The 19,114-nt window shown below is 39.1% G+C and overlaps 1 protein-coding gene and 1 non-coding gene across 2 annotated transcripts in view; both read right to left on the reverse strand.

Annotated features, from left to right (window-relative positions):
* Positions 1-19,114, reverse strand: part of RFTN1 (raftlin, lipid raft linker 1) — a 464,957-nt gene that overhangs the window by 397,039 nt on the left and 48,804 nt on the right. The gene's annotated exons all lie outside the window — the stretch shown is intronic.
* LOC141146400 (U2 spliceosomal RNA) lies at positions 10,487-10,680 on the reverse strand. Its single transcript, XR_012244888.1, has one exon. It is a non-coding gene; the product is annotated as a U2 spliceosomal RNA (small nuclear RNA).

The following is a 19,114-nucleotide window of genomic DNA, read 5'->3' on the forward strand; positions in this document are numbered from 1 at the left end:
CACCTATATGTTATTATTATCACGCAGATTTTCACATATATATTTTCACAGTACTATATATATTTTTTTAAGGGTAGAGCGATTTTTTATATTTTTTCCTATTTGTATGTGTATTGATGTGTACATATTAATTGCTGCTCCCTACATGTGGGTCGGATGTCAAACATCCTGCTACCACTTTTTCAATTTAGTTTAATTCAGTTTGGTTCTTATAGCGCGTTTTTTTACACTATTTTCCAGAATGTAACTTTAGTGAGGCAGATATGGTACCAGATGAAAAAAAAGAAGCTAAGTCAGACAACATTTTTAAACGCATACTGTTAGGTTAATCTGGTTGGTGGCAGGCTGGTTGGTAAGTAGAACTTGGAATTTTTCCAAGGATTTTTCTTTGGCTTTTGTTTGATATGCGTTGCCTTCCAATGCTCCTTGCTGCAAAGGCCAGTTATAGGTGAGGGCAGTGGCACATTTTTTGTATAATTCAGATAACAAGCCAGAGGTCATGGCCAGGGAGCTGGTCAGTTAGAAAATGGAATGAAATGGAGGTATGGAAGATCGAGCCAGGATCATAGAAAAGCCATGGTGCAGTTCTCTTAGAAATCAGGCCAGGCAAGGTTGGCAATAAACAACCTCAATAAAGAAAACCCTCAAACATAGAACAAAAACTACCCTTCAGTTGGCATAGTGTCAATTTAAAAAAGCGATTGACCAACCGCTAGGCATGTGTGGGTTTGCATGTGAACACATGCAACCCGAGGTACCCATTTGTTCAGCACATCAGCAAGCATAATGTGTACATATCTTCACACACTATTACAGGCATAACAGTTGGAGGCAGTAGATTTAGATGCAGTATATAAACTTAATCTCTTATGAATTTGTACACTGTAATGGTTTTAAAGGTCATTGGTGATCTTACCATAAAGATCTATGTAGACAGCAGTGATGAGCTCAGGCGTGTTCGAACATGAGTTTAAAGCCACCTGAGCTATCCTGCTGAGAAACTGTCAAAGCCAACAGCCAATAAAAAGCAGCAGAAGTATTCCCTGCTCCGCAGCTGCACACTTACATGCTCCTTACATACATGTGGCTATGGGGTGGGGAATGCCTCCATTGCAAATGATTGTCTCTTGTCCAAACCCTTCTGAGCTCATCCCTAGTAAACAATATGTGACTGCAAAGCGGCCGTCTGAGATCAATAGCACTGTGGTGCAAAGGATGGAAACCGGTGAAAACATTTTTATTTAATAGCATTTGATTCTCAATTAAAATTTTAAAACAAATAGCATTTGTTTATGATAAACTGTGCCTTAGCAAACAAATGTGATTCGGTTAGGGCTTACATCTATTTAGCATTTCTAATATATATAGCATATCTAATAAATTAGTTGTATCAATGGTACCAAATAAAAATGCAAATCCTGCAGCTCATTCTTCTTGTCCTGCTATACTATACCATCCCATTTTTCCATTGTTCCTAAACCAAATTTTCCCCTCCAGGATATGTGAACAACAAACATCTCAAAATGAGTTTCATTATTAATCTGTTTTCTTTGCACAAACTTCTCCCGCAAGCCACCCTTTACATTTTTAACAATTAGTAATTTTGCTAATTAGATTTCAGGTCAGCTCCTCCTTAGGTAAGCTTCTCCTTGCGTTGGCTCGACAATCACTGAGTGATTAGCATAATTTCCTTATTAATAGATTCAGATCAGACGCTGCTCTTATCTGGTCTTTTTGTGGTTTGGCTTGATAAAGAGGTGGTTGGCAAAGACAATCTTTTGAAGGATCAAAGGAAGAGAAAAAAACTTTTTTGTACAACAACCCATTAGCCTCTAGCTAAGAAATGCTGATCCACGGATAGATGTGTAATTAAAGGCAAACGCCAGTAAACAATATTTGGAACTAAACTAATGACCACCTAAATGACAATCCTGCCTATTAAATAAACTAGACCAAACCCATTGGATCTCATTGCAAGGCTATATGAACTATATATTACAGCAGAAATATAGACCAAATAAAGTATTAGAGCCCCTTTACATTATGCATTGTTTAAATGCAACATGTTACTGTGCGTTATGGTGCGCTGTGATTAAGGAAGGTTATTACCTCAAAGATAGAGTTTAATCATTAAACAAAACATTGTCTATAGCTTTAGTGAGCAAATTTACCTGTAATGAAAGATGTCCCAAGTTGCGCAGGTACCTGAATCCTGTAGAAATCTTCCCTGGGGGGATGCCCAGTCTTCTTCCCACAGATAACCCAAAGCTATTAACCCCTGCAGTGGCAGAGGTTCAGAGACAGAAATAGGACACAGCACCCCTGCAGTAAAGATTTCTCCAGAATGCAGCTACCTGCATGACATGGGACATACGGTTACAACACAGGTAAGTTAGCTCACTAAAGATTTAGAGCAGGGGGTGTCCAACTCAATTTCATCGTGGGCCGCATCAGCAGTATGGTTGCCTTCAAAGGGCCGGCTATATCTAGGGTGCACTACGTAAAGAGTGTAGAGTTCAGGAGTGTGCTGTGTACAGAGTTCAGGAATGTGGTATGCACAGAGTGCAGGGTTCAGGAGTGTGTTACATACAGAGTTCAGGGGAATGTTGTGTACAGAGTGCAGAGTTTAGGGGTGCACTATGCACAGTGTACAACCCCAACCCCACTCCCCAAATCCCTCTTGCATCTCTGTCTCTCCTATCTTAACCACTTCAGCCCTGGAAGGTTTTACCCCCTTAATGACCAGGCCATTTTTTGCGACACGGCACTGCGTTATTTTAACTGATAATTGTGAGGTCGTGCGACGCTGTACCCAAATAAAATGAATGTCCTTTTTTTGCCACAAATAGAATTTTCTTTTGGTGGTATTTGATCACCTCCACGGTTTTTATTTTTTTGCACTATAAACATAATAAATATATATTTTTTACTTTCTGCTATAAAACATTTTTTGGGGGACCAGTGACATTATTACAGTGATCAGTGCTAAAAATATGCACTGGTACTGTACTAATGACACCGGCAGGGAAAGGGTTACCATCAGGGGCGATCAAAGAGTTAAATGTGTCCCTAGGGGGTGCTTGCAAACTGTGGGGGGGGGTTGCTCTGACTGGGGAAAGACAGAGATCCATCTTCCTGCTTAGCAGAAACACAAGATTTCTATTTTCTCCCCTGTCAGAACAGCAATCAGCCTTGTTAACATAGGCAGACCGCCGTTGTGCCTCTCTTGGGAACGATCACAGGTGGCCGGCGGTGGTCCCCCTCTGTCCAATCAGCATGCAATTATGCCTCTGACCTACAGGTGCGTGATTTTCCGCAACAGACCCGACCTGCCGCAGTACATGTATGTTAGGCGGTCTGCAAGTGGTTAACTGGCTTTAGTACTTCCCTTTTAGGTAGCTCTGCTTCACCTTGCAGGGAGCAGAAGCAGAGGTTGAGAGCTAGAGGTGGCGAGATGGAGTTCTGCCATGTTCTGGCTGCAAAACTGGGTGCAAGGTCTGCATAACAAGGCCTGGAGGGCCAGATTCGGCCCTCTGGCCTTGTGTTTGACATATGTGCTTTAGAGATTTTTTTTTTTTTATGTTATAGTTAAACTTCAGTTTCAGTGCACCAAAAAATTGGACATGCACATATTGTGTCTACTATGGTACAGTGTGTTAGCCTTCTGGTGTTGTGGTTACCATAGCATAACTATCTCCATGAACCCTCATGAACTTGCTGCATCTCACAACAGCAGAAGGTATTGGGCACTTTATGAACTTTAAGATCGGTGCTCAGTATCTCCTAGTTCTGGCATGCTGTAGGTGGCCATGTACATTTGTAGTATAAATAGCATGAGGTTTGTCCAGGAACAAACAAAGCTCCTGTGAGGTGCGCCTGGGCACACAACAGTCACAGTCATGTGGATGAGTGCGAAGTAGTCCTAAATTGACAGATTTAGCAAAGAAGCTAAAATATATGTATAGAAAATATAAATAGACAAGGGTATTTTTTCCATTAGCAGACTATTAATACACATTCCAACCGCTACAGTCTGTTCTTATAGTTCACATATTTTTGCAATGAGAAAAAAGCTTGAGCTTTCCAAATATATCATTAGATCTATAGCGATCAGGCAGAACAATAAATCCAAACACTACATAAACAATTTCATCTGTTTTTATTGACACGTGAAGAGCAAAAAATGGGAAAACACATATCTAATCTAGTGCATGATGATACCTTAAATAATTGCCAGAGTAAACATGTCACAATGTTTTCCATTTTCAACCTCTTTCCTCTGTGCAAGGAATATTGAGACAGGGCAATTATTTTCCCATTTGTGCCGTAGGTTTTAAGCATTAAGTGGCTGAGGTCACCACATAGTCATACATTTCGAAGGGATGGATTTTTCTATTTCATGCGAAGATGAAAGAGTAATGGTGCTGAATTATATGGCTTTATAGACGATCCAACAATAGGGGCTCAAGCCAATCTAAGTTGATGCAGGTGCCTCGGCGGCACAGAATGCTGTGCTGCTGAATGTAAATCCTGCTATATATTGAGTCTAGCTGGCAATGTGGGCTCTGCAGGGAACAAACACTTTGATTAGCATATTTATAAGCCTGGCTATTTCACTGGAGGGGAAAAATCCTAATACTAAATACTCTATAGGACATCAAAACTTTCAGAAAATTGTCCATTTGTAGCCTGATTTTACATGAATGCCAACTGCTGGGTCTTGCTCTTGTACAATGTTGAAAGGAACATTAACCCCCCTCTACTTATGGTGTGCCAAATATAAGGTTGGCCATATATGGCTCCATTTTTTACAAGATTTGGTGAATAAATAAATCTAACACTTGCGACTTTTTTGGTACAAAAAGAAACCTCCTTTCTTGCTACTGGATTAAGACCTTTGGCTATAGCTCTACTTTCACCCTACCTATTTTCCATACAAGGAGCCATTCAAGGTGTATTTATGTGGTCTTCCATTTTCAGTCTACTGGATGTCATGGCACCAGATAAAATGTAATATAATGAAATCATATAATTTTATCATTTACCTTGTTATATCAGAAATTACCAATGTGACCATATATTTTTATCTTCCCCATGTATTTGTCTTCATTCTAATATTGCCCATGTCTCTGTCAATGATTTCAATGCTAGTAATTACTAACACGTTGTATTCTTGAACTTTACGATTCATATCAATATCCTTGGTATTGTAAAGATATTGTTTGCGTGGAACATATTTGATTTTTCAAATGATGTTTGCTTAACAGAAGAGAATGAAAAAAGTAATATCCCATTTTTTACATTATAATGGCATTTGCCACATTAAACATTTTCTTTTTTTATCAGGTAATGTCTTTAGGTTTATTGCAGCAGAAACAGCTGAAGGGGTCAATCTTTTTAGTTGTAAGAAAAGGTCACAAAATTGCATTCTGCTGCTGGTGCTCCAGTGCTATCTTGCTATGTACAAATTCCACGGTTGGCTGCCCAAAAATATTCTTTTACCCATTCTGAGGCAAATGTTCTCTGCAACAGGATGCTAACCCTCAACTGGTAGCAAATCTGGTCATTATTTACATGCAGATTTCTTAACATATATTCTAATATTCCTTGTGATCCTTCTGTTAAAGTAAACCTAGAAATAAGGGAGCAGCCACTGCTAGTTCAGATTTAAAAGGGGCAAACTCCAGGGCTGTAATGATTCTTACAGTACATTTATATCAATTGAGTCGTTGACCTAGAACAGCCAGTGAAAACTAAAAAGTGTAAGATCCTGTCCTATATGTTTGTTGTCAGTTGGAGACTCATTAGGTAGTAAAGACACAAGGTCATACAGTACTGTGAAAAAATACTTTTCCCCTTACTGTTTTTTTTATTTTATTGCGTATTTGTCACACTTAAATAAATCAGATTATCAAACAAATTTTAATATTCCACAAAGATAACCCGAGTAAATACAAAATGCAGTTTTTAAATGATGATTTAATTTATTAGGGGGAAAAAGTTGTCCAAACTTGCCTGGCCCTATGTGAAAAAGTAATTGCCCCTTAAATCTAATAACTGGTTGTGCCACCCTTGGCAGCAACAACTACAATCAAGTGTTTGTGATGACTGGCAATGAGTCTTTCCCATCATTGTGGAGGAAATCTGGCCCACTCTTCTTTGCAGAATTGTTTTAATTCAGCCACATTGGAGGGTTTTCAAGCATAAACGGCCTGTTTAAGGTCATGCCACACCATCTCAATCTGATTTAAGTCCTAACTTTGACTAGGCCACTTCGAAACCTCAATTTTGTTTTTTTGTTTTTTGTTTGAGTCATTCAGAGATGGACTTGCTGGTGTGTTTTGAATAATTGTCCTGCTGCATAACCAAAGTGCGCTTGAGCTTGAGGTCACAAACCGATGGGCGGACATTTTCCTTCAGGGTTTTCTGGTAGAGCTCAAAATTCATGATTCCATCAATTATGGCAAGTCGTCCATGTCCTAAAGCTGCAAAGCAGCCCCAGACCATCACACTACCACCATCAAGTTTGACTGTTGGTATGATGTTCTTTTTTTGAAATGCTGCTGTTAATTTTATGCCAGATGGGACACGAACCTTCCAAAAAGTTAAACTTTTGTCTCATCAGTCTACAGAATATTTGCCCAAAGTCTTGAGGATAATCAAGATGTTTTTTTTGCAAATGTGAGACGAGTCGTTGTTTTCTTTTTGATCAGCAGTGGCTTTTGCCTTGGAACTCTCCCATGGATGCCATTTTTGCCCAGTCTCTTTCTTATTGATGAATCATGAACACTGATCTTAACTGAGCTAAGTCAGGCCTGCAGTTCTTTAGATGTTGTTCTGGGCTCATTTATGACCTCCTGGATGAGTTGTTGTTGCGCTCTTGGAGTAATTTTGGTAGATCCGCTACTCCTAGGAAGGTTTACCAAGTGTTCTCCATTTGTGGACAATGGCTCTCACAATGGTTCGCTGGCGTCCCAAAGACTTAGAAATGGCTTTGTAACTCTTTCCAGACTGATACATGTCAATGACTTTGTTTCTAATTTGTTCTTGAATTTCTTTAGCTAGCAGCATGATGTGTTGCTTTTTTAGATTTTTAAGCATGCTTTAGTTTGTCAGTGTCAGAAACCATGAACCAGACTGAGACAGAAGTACAGTAAAATCACACTTGTTTATTAATAAAAATAAAAAGGTAAATAGAATAAACGTAGTCAAAGCATAGCCAGAGTCCAGTAACCGGATCAGGTAGTCAGTCAAGCCAGAGTTCATTAACCAGATCGGGTAATCAGCCAAGCCAGAGTTCAGTAACCAGATTGGGTAATCAGCCAGGCCAGAAGTCAGGGATCCAAGTAGAGGAACAGCAAGCAGGATAAGGAGCCAGAAGGGATGTCAGCAAAGCCAGTCTTTAAACAGGAACACAGGAGATGGTTTCTTGTGATGTGACCACGGCGTAGGCAGGAATGAAGTGAGCTGGAGATCTTTAAGCAGGCGGGACTGATGAGCAGATCCACAACAGCTGGTTTACTGTGGAGAGAGATGAGAGCTGGCAATTAGCTGACAGCTGAGCGGCCAGCTCAGAGAAGGAAGGGCTGAGCCAGCCCTGACAGTCAGACAGCTTCTATTAAGTGAGTTTTTGATTCAACAGAACTGGCAGTAATAAGGTCTGGGTGCGGTAAGTGAAATTTAACTTAGCTTTCCAAAAAATGTGGTTAATCACAATTTATTCATGATTTACCAAGGGGGGTTGTAATTGCTTTTTCGCATAGGGCCAGCCAGGTTTGGACAGCTTTTTTCCCTTAATAAATAAATCATCATTTAAAAACTGCATTTTGGATTCACTCTGGTTATCTTTGTGTAATATTAAAATTACTTTGATGATTTGAATCATTTAAGTGTGACAAATATGCAAAAGAAAAAAAATTAGGATCGGCAAATACTTTTCACTAGCACTGTACACTATTAAACGTTTGTTCAAAAATGTTTGTTATAAGAACGCTTGTTCGATTTTCTAATCATTAGTGGAATCAAATTGACATTTGTTTTCTACCATAGTGACAAGACAACTGGAAGGAGTAAGAGGGAAATTCTTTCTCAAATGAACAAATTTCTAATACACTGAGTGTGGTTTTCATATGTAAACTCACTCCAAAATTGAATGTTAAAAGCACATGTTTTCTGCTATTCTTTCAAATGATGTTCTTCAAGTAATCAAATGTACCAATGAGAATTTTTGTACGAATGTTCATATGAACATTCTTTTGAAAATGTACTAGTTTATGACCAGCACCAATCAGGATCACAGCCCTAGAGCCTGCACTCAAGCAATGATGGCTACTATTTTTTTTCATCACTGGTATCCAGTAGCCAGTCATGCCATACTGGTGTGTTTTTAGTTGCATGTGGTGCATTTTTGTGGAGCGTAGCAGGATAAGGATTTGAAGTTGAACTCTAGGCAGATATAAAATAAACAAGTTAATTAAGATCTGTGTTCATCAATAGGTCTTTAAAATAAATAAATGAATGAAGATCTGTGTTCATCAATATGTCTTTAAATGGAGACAATCAGTTGCTCTGCAGTGCAAGGGGCATGGAGATGTAGGCCGCACCTATCCCTCCTTCTATACTAAATTTTACCTTCTAATGAATAAAGACACTCAACGACGTAACTTGGAATATAATTGGCCGAGGCATGTTTATTGGAGTAAACTGTAAATAACTTAAATCAATTCGATCATTTTATTAATACATAAAATTCTCACTTCTAATTAATAAATACAAACATATCAGTCTTCGGGACTCAAGCAATACCGCATATCAATAAAACAAGCCCCCCTTTTTATAGACACGCCCTTGCTTCCAGTATGTTCCCGCTGGTCATGTGACCTTCTGTGACATTCCCTACTACTCTCCAATGTCACATGACCCTGTTTTCGCGCCTGACATACTACACCTTTTTCTTAAAGTGCCCATGACTCTTTTTTTTTTCTTAAATAAATTAAATAGGACAGCTGTCCGGGGGGCGGCCACATGTCCATGCTGTTTGGGCCACATTCTTTAGCCCTCTCAGGCCATTCTAATACGAAACAGCAGAGTGACAGAGAGATGGGCTCAGCAGTCCTCTGCTTCTCCTTGTATTGCTCTGTTACGGTGGGTATGCAGGAGAGACCTGTAAGCGGTAAAGAATTGCAGCAGGTCTCCTTTGCTGTGTGGTGTGCCAGAGCTGTGCACATTTCAAAACTTGAAGGACAGAAATCCAAACCCCTTGGCAGGTAAAACATCTCTTTTTCTTCTCCCTTTTCATCTATGTTTTTAGCTGTTTGCCTAGAGTTCAGCATTAAATTAAATACAGCCTCAGCTGTTTCCTGATAGAAAAAAAGCTAAACTGCCTGATATCATTTTACAGCTGACAACTCTAGGAAATGTTTAACGGCCCTTATTCCTGGTGTAATATGTTGTACGTTGTAGCTATTACTGTAGAAATAATTAAAGTAAATGGAAAGACAAAGCACAAAAATGTCCTGACAGCACTTCTAAGCATGTTTAGTCACAATCTTCATTTTTTTTTTTAACTAAACTGCTCTACAACTAACTTTTATCTAACAGCTTTAGCTGTGATCCTGGTACTCGAAACGCTCTGATGACTGATGTGAAGGCAGGAAGTGGTATGCTGGCAGAATGGACTTCACCTCCCTGGATTCCCTCAGCAAACAAAGAAAGCTCCATTTCTGCTAATAAATTGTCTCTTGTTTTTGACAGAAATGTATTGCAACATGCACAAACTTAAAGTGCCAATCAAACAGAGGCACATTTCTAGCCACCCTGATCCTCCTCTTGATCCAGAATGACTGTGCAGTTACAGTTAAAAGGTTGAAAAAAAAAACGTAGGTCCATCCTGTGCAAACCATGTCTGTGTACGTGTGTTTTTTATTCTCTAACACTTTCCATAGCCATGTATATTCTGCTTCCTAAGAAAGACATCTAAAAACACTCAGTCAACACTCTCAGCTAATACTACTATCTGCTGGGGGAGGGAGGCCCACAACAGTAAAGAATCCTCTGCACAATCTAAAGTTAAACCTTCTTTCTTCTAAGCTCAAATTGTGGCTGTGTGGCCCTCTTTAGAGACCTTACAGTAAATAATTTATTACAGTTACTAAAGTCACGTTTGATATATGTGCACATTGTAATTATATTCCTTCATATTCCTTCTTAAAGTGTTACTTAAACCCACAACAGTAAAATCAGTCTCTATAGCAGTAAAGTATGCTTGTTATACTTATTGTGGACCCTAAGTGGTTAATCCTGCGCATTGTGTAAAAAGGCTGTTTTTTCCTGTCTTCTCTGATCCTTCCCTTCTTCTACTGTCCCTAATCCAATTCCCGATAAGACAGAGCCTTTGGAGTCACTCGCCACATGCTCACTTTGGTGTGAGTTGCTAGTTTTTGTTTTTTTTTCTTTTTGGGAGGGTAAATGTGATCAGCACAGGGCCAATCAGTACTGCCCAGATGGTTAGGGGTCATGCAGCCTCATTGGACAGTCAGAGTAGGAGGAAAATTCTTCCTACAAGCTTTAACCAGACATTGAAAGAAGTCACAAGACTGCTATATACTGCACAGCGCCTCCTCTGGCAACTCATAAGAACAGATACTACACTTGATCTTAGCCAAAAGGCCAAGAAGCAATAAGCAATTTCTAAATCAGCAATGGCTTTCCTGAGGATCAGTGACCAAAACTGGACAGCATATTCAACGAATGGACACAAAGAAGCATCCGATGTGCCACATTATTTTGCAAGCTTAGTGAGATGTTTCTGTAGGCCAAAAACGTTAAGCAATTCTGTGTCCGGATGAGGAACTCATATTGTTGTCAGTCCAAAAACGAAAGTCACTCGGTCAACAGAGATATGGCAGGATCAACTGGTATTTACTATGTAATAGAAAAAGACTGTACATACAGAGATTATATGAATTTGCAATTATTTTGTAGTTATTTACATTTTTGCCTGTTAGATTTAAATAAACTACCGGGTCCGGCTGTAATTCAGCATGCTTTATATGGAACATTTATTGCACTGACAGTTCACATACTTTGATCTTTCACTACTTTATACATTTTTTACTCCCTGTGGCCAGACTGGGTCTGTGTGACTCATTGTCAGTGGGTGGGCAGAAGTCCTGTTTCCCGGGAGCTGCCATGCATGCTGGTGTCCGCCCTCCTACCTCCCCTCCTTGGTTGGGTGTCGCACACACAGACATCCGGTATATCAGCTGGGCTGACATGTGGTGAGCTACTCTGGCGTTCGCCGAGGTTTTGCTCCACTGTGTCGTGCCTGCGTGACGCTGAGGGGGGGCTGGCGTTCCATGCTGGGGCTGCATCTCACTCCCTGCTTCATGGTATTCAGAGATGGTGCTGATACAACCTATGCACACCCTGATCCTCTCCTATCTATGTGGCTTCAAACATCACATGCATTCTTCAAGGTAATCTTCCGGGTGCTTTTTTTCAATCACCTTGGTGATATCCGCAGCTTATTTCATCTTGTTTTTTGTTACTTGTATCATCATAGATACATTTTATATATTTCCTACATTATAGAAGTCCCCTCCACTGCGGGGTGTTGGTGTGTGCGGTCCGGTGTTCCTCGTTGAGGTCCCCCTCTCAGCTCCTGGGCCAGGCTCCATGGCTTACCCCTGGCTTTGTTTTGTCGCACGGCCCTAGTTTTGGCTATCATGTGAGTAACCTTTTTGGCATGGCCCATTATGCCCAAATTTCCCCCCTTTTTTTTTCTGCTGATTTTGTTAGACCCATGAAACTATATTGCTTTTCATACATTTTTTATAGAATTCAGATGCATCTGGCTCCTGAAGAGTGGATTGAAGTCCATGAAACGCAGCATCAGGCCTACTTTTGATGCATCAAACACACATTGACCAATTTTCAGATGTTTTTTACTTCACATGACTTTTATCTTGCTTGGGGGATTAAGATGCATAATTGTCTAATGTATGCAATGCGTTTTTATGCCATGTTGACCATTGGTCCTTAATAAACATTTATTTTAACATATGTTTGCACCTCTGTGAGTGTGATTGGGCTGCATCATGCGCACCTCATTCAAAGTCCCAACCTCCCCCCCCTCGTTTTCATAAATAAACTACTACAACGTTGTATAATCTTTTCTGATAAGTTGGTAGGCGTTTGCCCTCAGTAGACATAAATGTAGCCCCAAGAAGAATTGTTCCAATCTATTCAGCCCACTGTTTCATTTGAGACTGACCTGTTGGCTTTGAATCTTTATATACGTTCTTTGAATAACTTCAGTTTTTTTTAACTACCTTGAACTTTTTTAATATTGATTCATTGATTTCAGTAATAGGTTCTGAAGCACTTCATTGAAGCATAATTTCACAATACCTGTCAGTAAACAGATCTATAAAACCTCTATCACTTAATAGATAAAGATTGCCAGCTACTTACACAACCAATTGGCTAATTTATAGCATGGCATGTAAATGCGTACTGCACTTTATTGATGTGTATGGGTGATGCCAAGTTAAATGCAACATCGTGATCTAAGGGTGGGATAGCACAATTAAACAAGTGCAGGGCACTGAGAAGTCAAACAAGGAATGATTGTGATGAGATAACATTAGTTGCTATGCAAGGAGAATCTGTGAGAAAAAGTGATTTTATATTCTGATTTCCTGTAGCAAAATGAAAAAAAAACTCAATACTAAAACAATAAAAAAAAAATCACAAGCGTCTCTTCACTCAGAATAGGCGCCATTTAGGAAAAAAACAAAACACACCAGCATACTCCTGAATACAGGCCAACAGAACAACATTCCTTGGTGTCAGGTCAGGTCAGCAAAGCGAGTTTGGAGTGACCATGGTGCCATCATTAGGGTAAAGTGGTTGCAGCAAGATGTTAAGATCAGATCACTTTGCACAGGCTCTCTCTCTCTCTCTCTCTCTGAGTATCACATATTTTTAAATTCTGAGTGCACAGCTGGTACACTATCCTACCACTACACAAATTGGTAGATCTGTTTTCTTGCTTTCTAGACAATTATTCTTAAAACAGGTACAGCTAACCTTTTTTTGTTATAAGTTTTAGGGTCGGGAAGGGCTGCAATTTATTTTAACTTTAGCCTCTCTTGGGGAGATTAAATCTCTCTTCTTGTATTTTTGTCAGGACTACAGAACTTTTTTTTAATTAAATTTTTATTTATGGCCGTACATGTTACAGAAGATGTGACGAAGATGTCTTAGATAATAGCCAAAAACATTACAGTTAGCAACCATTTCCATCTGGAAAATATTACAATGGCACATCATAAACATACTCTTGTAGGAATAGGCCTTAGTGCAAGAAAACCAATCAAAGATAAAAGGAAAGCAAAACCAGGCACTTAATTGAAGCAACAGTTTTGGTAAATTTGCACAGTGCCGTCAACCAGACTTGCCTGATGTTGAATGTTTAGCATAACCTTGGTAGAACAAATAATCTAAACTTATCACATATCAGGACTATAGAATTTTGATATGTTAGAGTCATCATCGAAACGACAAATATGGGGAAATCTCCTCATGGGGACATTTGTTCCAATGGCAGCACAGGTGTAATTTCCCCTCACTTTCTGTTGTGTCTTCATCACAGAAAGGAGGTTAGATTTCCTCAGTGGCAAAACAGACCAAGATTCTAACCCATTCTCACTCCATCTAAAGCTTAAAAAAAAAAACTTTGGCTGAAATTCTAACAAATGTTTTCACTTTGAAGATGTTACACAATTACATAGTTAGGTTGAAAAAAGACACAGGTCCTTCCAGTTCAACCAATAGAAAAAATAAAAAGAATAAATAAATAGAAAACCTCCATATACAGAACCCTACACTCAGAGTTGATCCAGAGGAAGGCCCAAAAACCCCTATAAAGCATGATCCAATATGCTACTGCATGGGAAAAATAAATTCCTTCCTGATCCTCTAGAAGGCAATTGGTTATTCCCTGGATCAACTACACCTGGTGTTACTACCTATAGAAGTTAGTATCCAGTTATATTTTGTGTATTCAGGAATGCATCCAGCTCTTTTTAAAACAATCTACTCGGCTGGCCAGAACTAGTTCTTGACGAAGTCTATTCCACATTTTCACAGCTTATACTGTGAAGAAGACTTTGCACATGTGGAGGTTAAATCTCTTTTCCTCCAGACTTATGCCCTGTACACACGGTCGGATTTTCCGATGGAAAATGTGTGATAGGACCTTGTTGTCGGAAATTCCGACCGTGTGTAGGCTCCATCACACATTTTCCATCGGAATTTCCGACACATAAAGTTTGAGAGCTTGCTATAAAATTTTCCGACAAGAAAATCAGCCTCGCATTCTCAGAATAAATTAAGAGACGAAAGCTATTGGCTATTGCCCCGTTTATAGTACCGACGTTCGTGTTTTACGTCACCGCGTTTAGAACGATCAGATTTTTCCGACAACTTTGTGTGACCGTGTGTATGCAAGACAAGTTTGAGCCAACATCCCTCGGAAAAAATCCTAGGATTTTGATGTCGGAATGTCCGATCAATTTACGACCGTGTGTACAGGGCATTAGAGTGCCCCCTTGTCCTCTGTGATGATCTTAAGGTGAATAACTTTACACCAAGTTTACTATATGGACTACTTATGTATTTATACATGGTGATCAAATCCCCCCTTAATTTCTTCTTCTTAAGAGAGAATTAACTCAGTTCCTCAAATTTTTCCTCATAGCTGAGCTCCTCCATGCCTCTCATCAGTTTGGTTGACCTTCTCTGCACTTTCTCCAGTGCTCTGATTTTTTTTTTGTTGTGAAATTGTGATCAAAATTGAACTGCTTTTTCAGTTTAAGGGGAAAACAGAGAAAATAGGAAGGATGTCATTGTGCCATTGCTTTCAGTACTTATTTCACTGACTTGGAACAAATGTACAGATTAGAAGCTGTGACTGATTTTCAGTTCTGCATGTTTGTTCTGGGTAAGCATCTCAGAAAGTACAGAAGCCAGAGACAAGCGGTCAGCTAGCATTTTCAGTACAATCCTAGCATTACAGATTTTCTTCAGACTAAAGGTGTTTCTACCAAAGTCCTCCCTGTACCAGACTCAGTAACACAAAACATGTTTGAGTTTAGAATGCATATAAAATGAAATATTTGCATTAAAACAGCAGGCACCCGTTCCAGGCAGGATGAAGTAACGGCAAAATATAAAGTAAACATTGGCAACTTACAATACACAATGCCTATTATCCAAATATATGATGTCATTTTTAAGACTCTGGTGAGGTGTATTTTAAAAGAAAGAAATAAAAGTTATAATCATAGGGAATTTTTTAAAGCTAACAGAATGTTTTCTTGTGTGAGCGGCACTATAAAAACTTTCCAAAGCTGAAGAAATAACACAAACAGTTCACAAAAAGAATGACTAGTTGTAAGCGTCAATGAAGTTGTAAGGCATATAGTAAGGTGTATTTAACTATTTCCTTCTTACAAAGGCAAGTGTGGTCTTTAATAGGTATGTGAATCTCACAAATTTCCACTCCAGAGAAAGGCAGCATACTGGATTTTGGTCACCATAATCCATACCAACCAGCTTTCTGAGATAGGAATGAGGGACACCTGTAAGCAAACGGATGTAGGCATAGGACATACATCCCCCGCCATACCTTAAAGAATTATACAAAAATAAATGGAACTTAAGCCCACAACTGCTTTTTTTTACCACTACTATTCATTTATACTGGCTTTTGAAATTTACAGATACAGCAATTTAGAAATTGGATGAAAGGTTTAGCACTGGGAAACACTTTGTGGAAAATATAAAAGTGCACTTTTTATACAACTATATAGATTAGACCAAAATGCGGGACAAATGTGGAGGAAAGAGAGACAGAAGGACATTGTTCCAAATCAAGGACAGTCCCTCAAAATTAGGGACAGTTGAAAGCTATGCATAATCAATCTTACATATCCTGTAACATACTTTGTTATTATGAGGCTCTGCTTTTTCTGCCAATCCTAAAACATACATGTGTACTAAGGTGCTTCAGACCAAACTGGACTAATTGTGCATGACAGTGCAGAGTTATTAGATTGTGAGCTCACTTGGGCAAGGGACCCATGTTTATTTTTCTATGTATTCTGGAGCATAAAGTAAACATGTCAACACTATAGAAATACAGGAAAATATAGATGTGCCTTTATACCAGTAAAATTTTTATTCTTCGGCCAGTTCCTTCTATCATTGTCTCTTCCAATGAGCACAATCATGTTAACATATACTGTATGTGATCAGCCTAAAAGAAGCATGTACAGGGAAACAGTAATGCCAGGACATATTGTGGTTGATTTACAAAGGGCAAACACACTGTTCATTTCCCAAGGAAAGTTGCCCATTTTGCAGGGGAATTTGCCCCAGAGTTTAGTATGAGATGAAGCTTTGCTGACTTCCATCATCCAATCATTCCCAAGCAAAAATACTGTTTTTTTTTTGTTTTACTTGCACGTGACTGAACATTCTTTGGAGAGTAACATTTTTCCACATTCAATAAGCTCTAGGGAAATTTCCCTTGCATATTTGCCTTTAGTAATTTAACCCCATTGGCTAAAAAAAACATGCTATGCCCCATTGGCTGCAAAAGCATGCTATGCCACCATGAAAGGAGTTCAACTATATGTATTAATATATGGGAAAACCAATTATAAAATCTTTTATGTCGTGTCTGCTCAGTTACCATACCAATCTCAGCGGCTCCTGACAGCAAAAGTTGGTGGTCCCTGTGATAGAGTAGAGGCTACTTATCAGCACTAGTTGGGCTTGGTATACAGACATGAAGCCTATCTGTTGCAAGAAAGTCATATCAGAGGTTATTACTCAAAAAATAAGTCGCGCTGGTTGAAAATAGTCAACGCGACTTATTCTTTGAATTGTATGTTGTTGTGTGTGTCTCACAAGAAGTTGCAGTGGGTTTATTTTAGATTTCACAGGAACATATCTCATTTATTTTCACACAGATAGCGCAGTAATTTATATTTTTGGATATCAGAGGTTATATTAACATTTTATTGTGCCACAACTCATTCTCCATATCCCCGCTACACTTAAGCCTAGTACATACAATGAGATTATGGGATAAATGATCGTCCGTTTTTTTTTTTTTTTTGCATGCTAGTCTCCAGATCAAAAATGAAGAGGTTACTAAATTACAAAAATTATCGTACAACAGAATAAAAATTTGGAAGTGATGTAATGTATTGCATTGTATCTGTATTGTATTTTCAGACGAAAACTCTACTGATTAAACGAAAATCGTACGATCAGGTATCGTACCAAAAAAATGTTTATGTTTGTCCCTTTGGATAATTTCAGACGAAAGCTGTGTGCTAATGATCATATTATCATACGATCGCTTCGAAAATGGTATTTTTTGTACGATTTTTTAAACAGGTATACGAGCCTTTACTGTTTCATCATTAATGACCACATTGTTATACATTCTTTACACCTCTTCTTTACAGCCCTCCCCACAATGTCAGGAGGAGTTTCTCTTTCATCTCTTATTCCACTAGCGACACTATGTCCTCTGACACTATCCACAGTACCGTCCTCTGTTCAGCTTCACCCACTATTCACTATGTAGCCAATTATTGTCAGCGCTGCTGTCCACCTCAAATTCTCTCCACAATATTACCGCCTGTTGCATTTAGTATTCTACACTCTCTGATCCACTATACTTAGTAGGCTACCATAACCAGAAACCTTCTGGTGACTGCCATGTTGCCAATTGTACTTTGGTGTCTCTGGCATTTGGTGCTCCGTATTCTGCTCCACATTCACCTTTCTGCAATATTTTTCTTCAAATGCTGTCTTCACTTTCCTTAGGCTTATATAGTGACGACAAACTGCCAAGAAGTATAAAATGTTATCTCATATTTTGCATATGTGTATGAGTCGAGTTAGTCCTTCCCATTAAGTTCTACCTGTTCCAGCCACAATGGGCTCCTGTTTTGCATCTCCTCTCAGTGAAGCACATTGAGATTTCAGTCCTCTCTCCCTTCCACCCATCAACAACCACCATGATCGTCTACTCCTCCGCCCCTCTTGCCATGCAGGGCTCCCACTCCGTTGTCCCCATGGTCCACAATCAGCTCATGCTTAGCCTCCTCTATCCCCTGTCTAGTCAGATTACACTCAGTTTCCTCTCTGTTTTCCCCTGGTCCTCCATCAGTTCATGATCATGGGATTGTCCACCATATATCTTCAACAAAATTTTATTAGGTGAAAAAGGGCCCACCTACCAATAGCATAGGAAGTAAGGCCTGGTACAAATGATGAGGTTATTAGACAAATGATCGTCCGTTTTTTTTTGTTTTTTTTTGCATACTAATCTCATATCCAAAGTTACTAAAGTTATGAAATTCTGGTACAACAGAATTACAATTCGGAAGTGATTTAATGTATTATATTGTATTTGTATTGTATTTTCGGATGAAAACTGTACTGATTAAATTAATTTTTAACTGACATGATCGGCTCTCGAAAGCTGTGTACTAACGATCAGATTATCGTACGATCTCCTCAAAAGCGTTATTTGTCCTACAATTTTCTGATTGTGTGTACAGGCCTTAAATCCCTGGTTATGATAATAAATCTTTAGTGAACGTGCTTTAAAAATATTCCACCTACGGTAATTTTCACTGGTGTTGAATCAACTCATGTCATTTAAAACACATGCACCTGCAGTAAATGTTTGGTGAATGTCAGATCCAGTGCTTTATAAATGTGCCCCACAAAGTGTTAAAAAGAGCTCATAAAAGCATAGAATATTCTGCCACCAATCTCAAAATAGCCATTTCAGACATTTTTTCTATTTTGTCAAGGCTTTAGGTGGGCGGCTTTTGCAAAAAGTAAGATTTGCCGTGCTTAACACAGTGAGGGAGAGCGTGCCTCTGTGTCAGCGGAAAGCCCACCCTCTTGACTTGCTTTGTTCCTTTGCACCTGAGTAATTTTTGTTCTTTTGCACCTGAGCCAAACAAGAATGATTCATTCCTGATTCAGCCTCTGAGCACTGTGTGAAAGGCAGTAA

Source organism: Aquarana catesbeiana, linkage group LG05 (genome assembly GCF_042186555.1).
Source record: "Aquarana catesbeiana isolate 2022-GZ linkage group LG05, ASM4218655v1, whole genome shotgun sequence".
Lineage (NCBI taxonomy): Eukaryota > Metazoa > Chordata > Amphibia > Anura > Ranidae > Aquarana > Aquarana catesbeiana.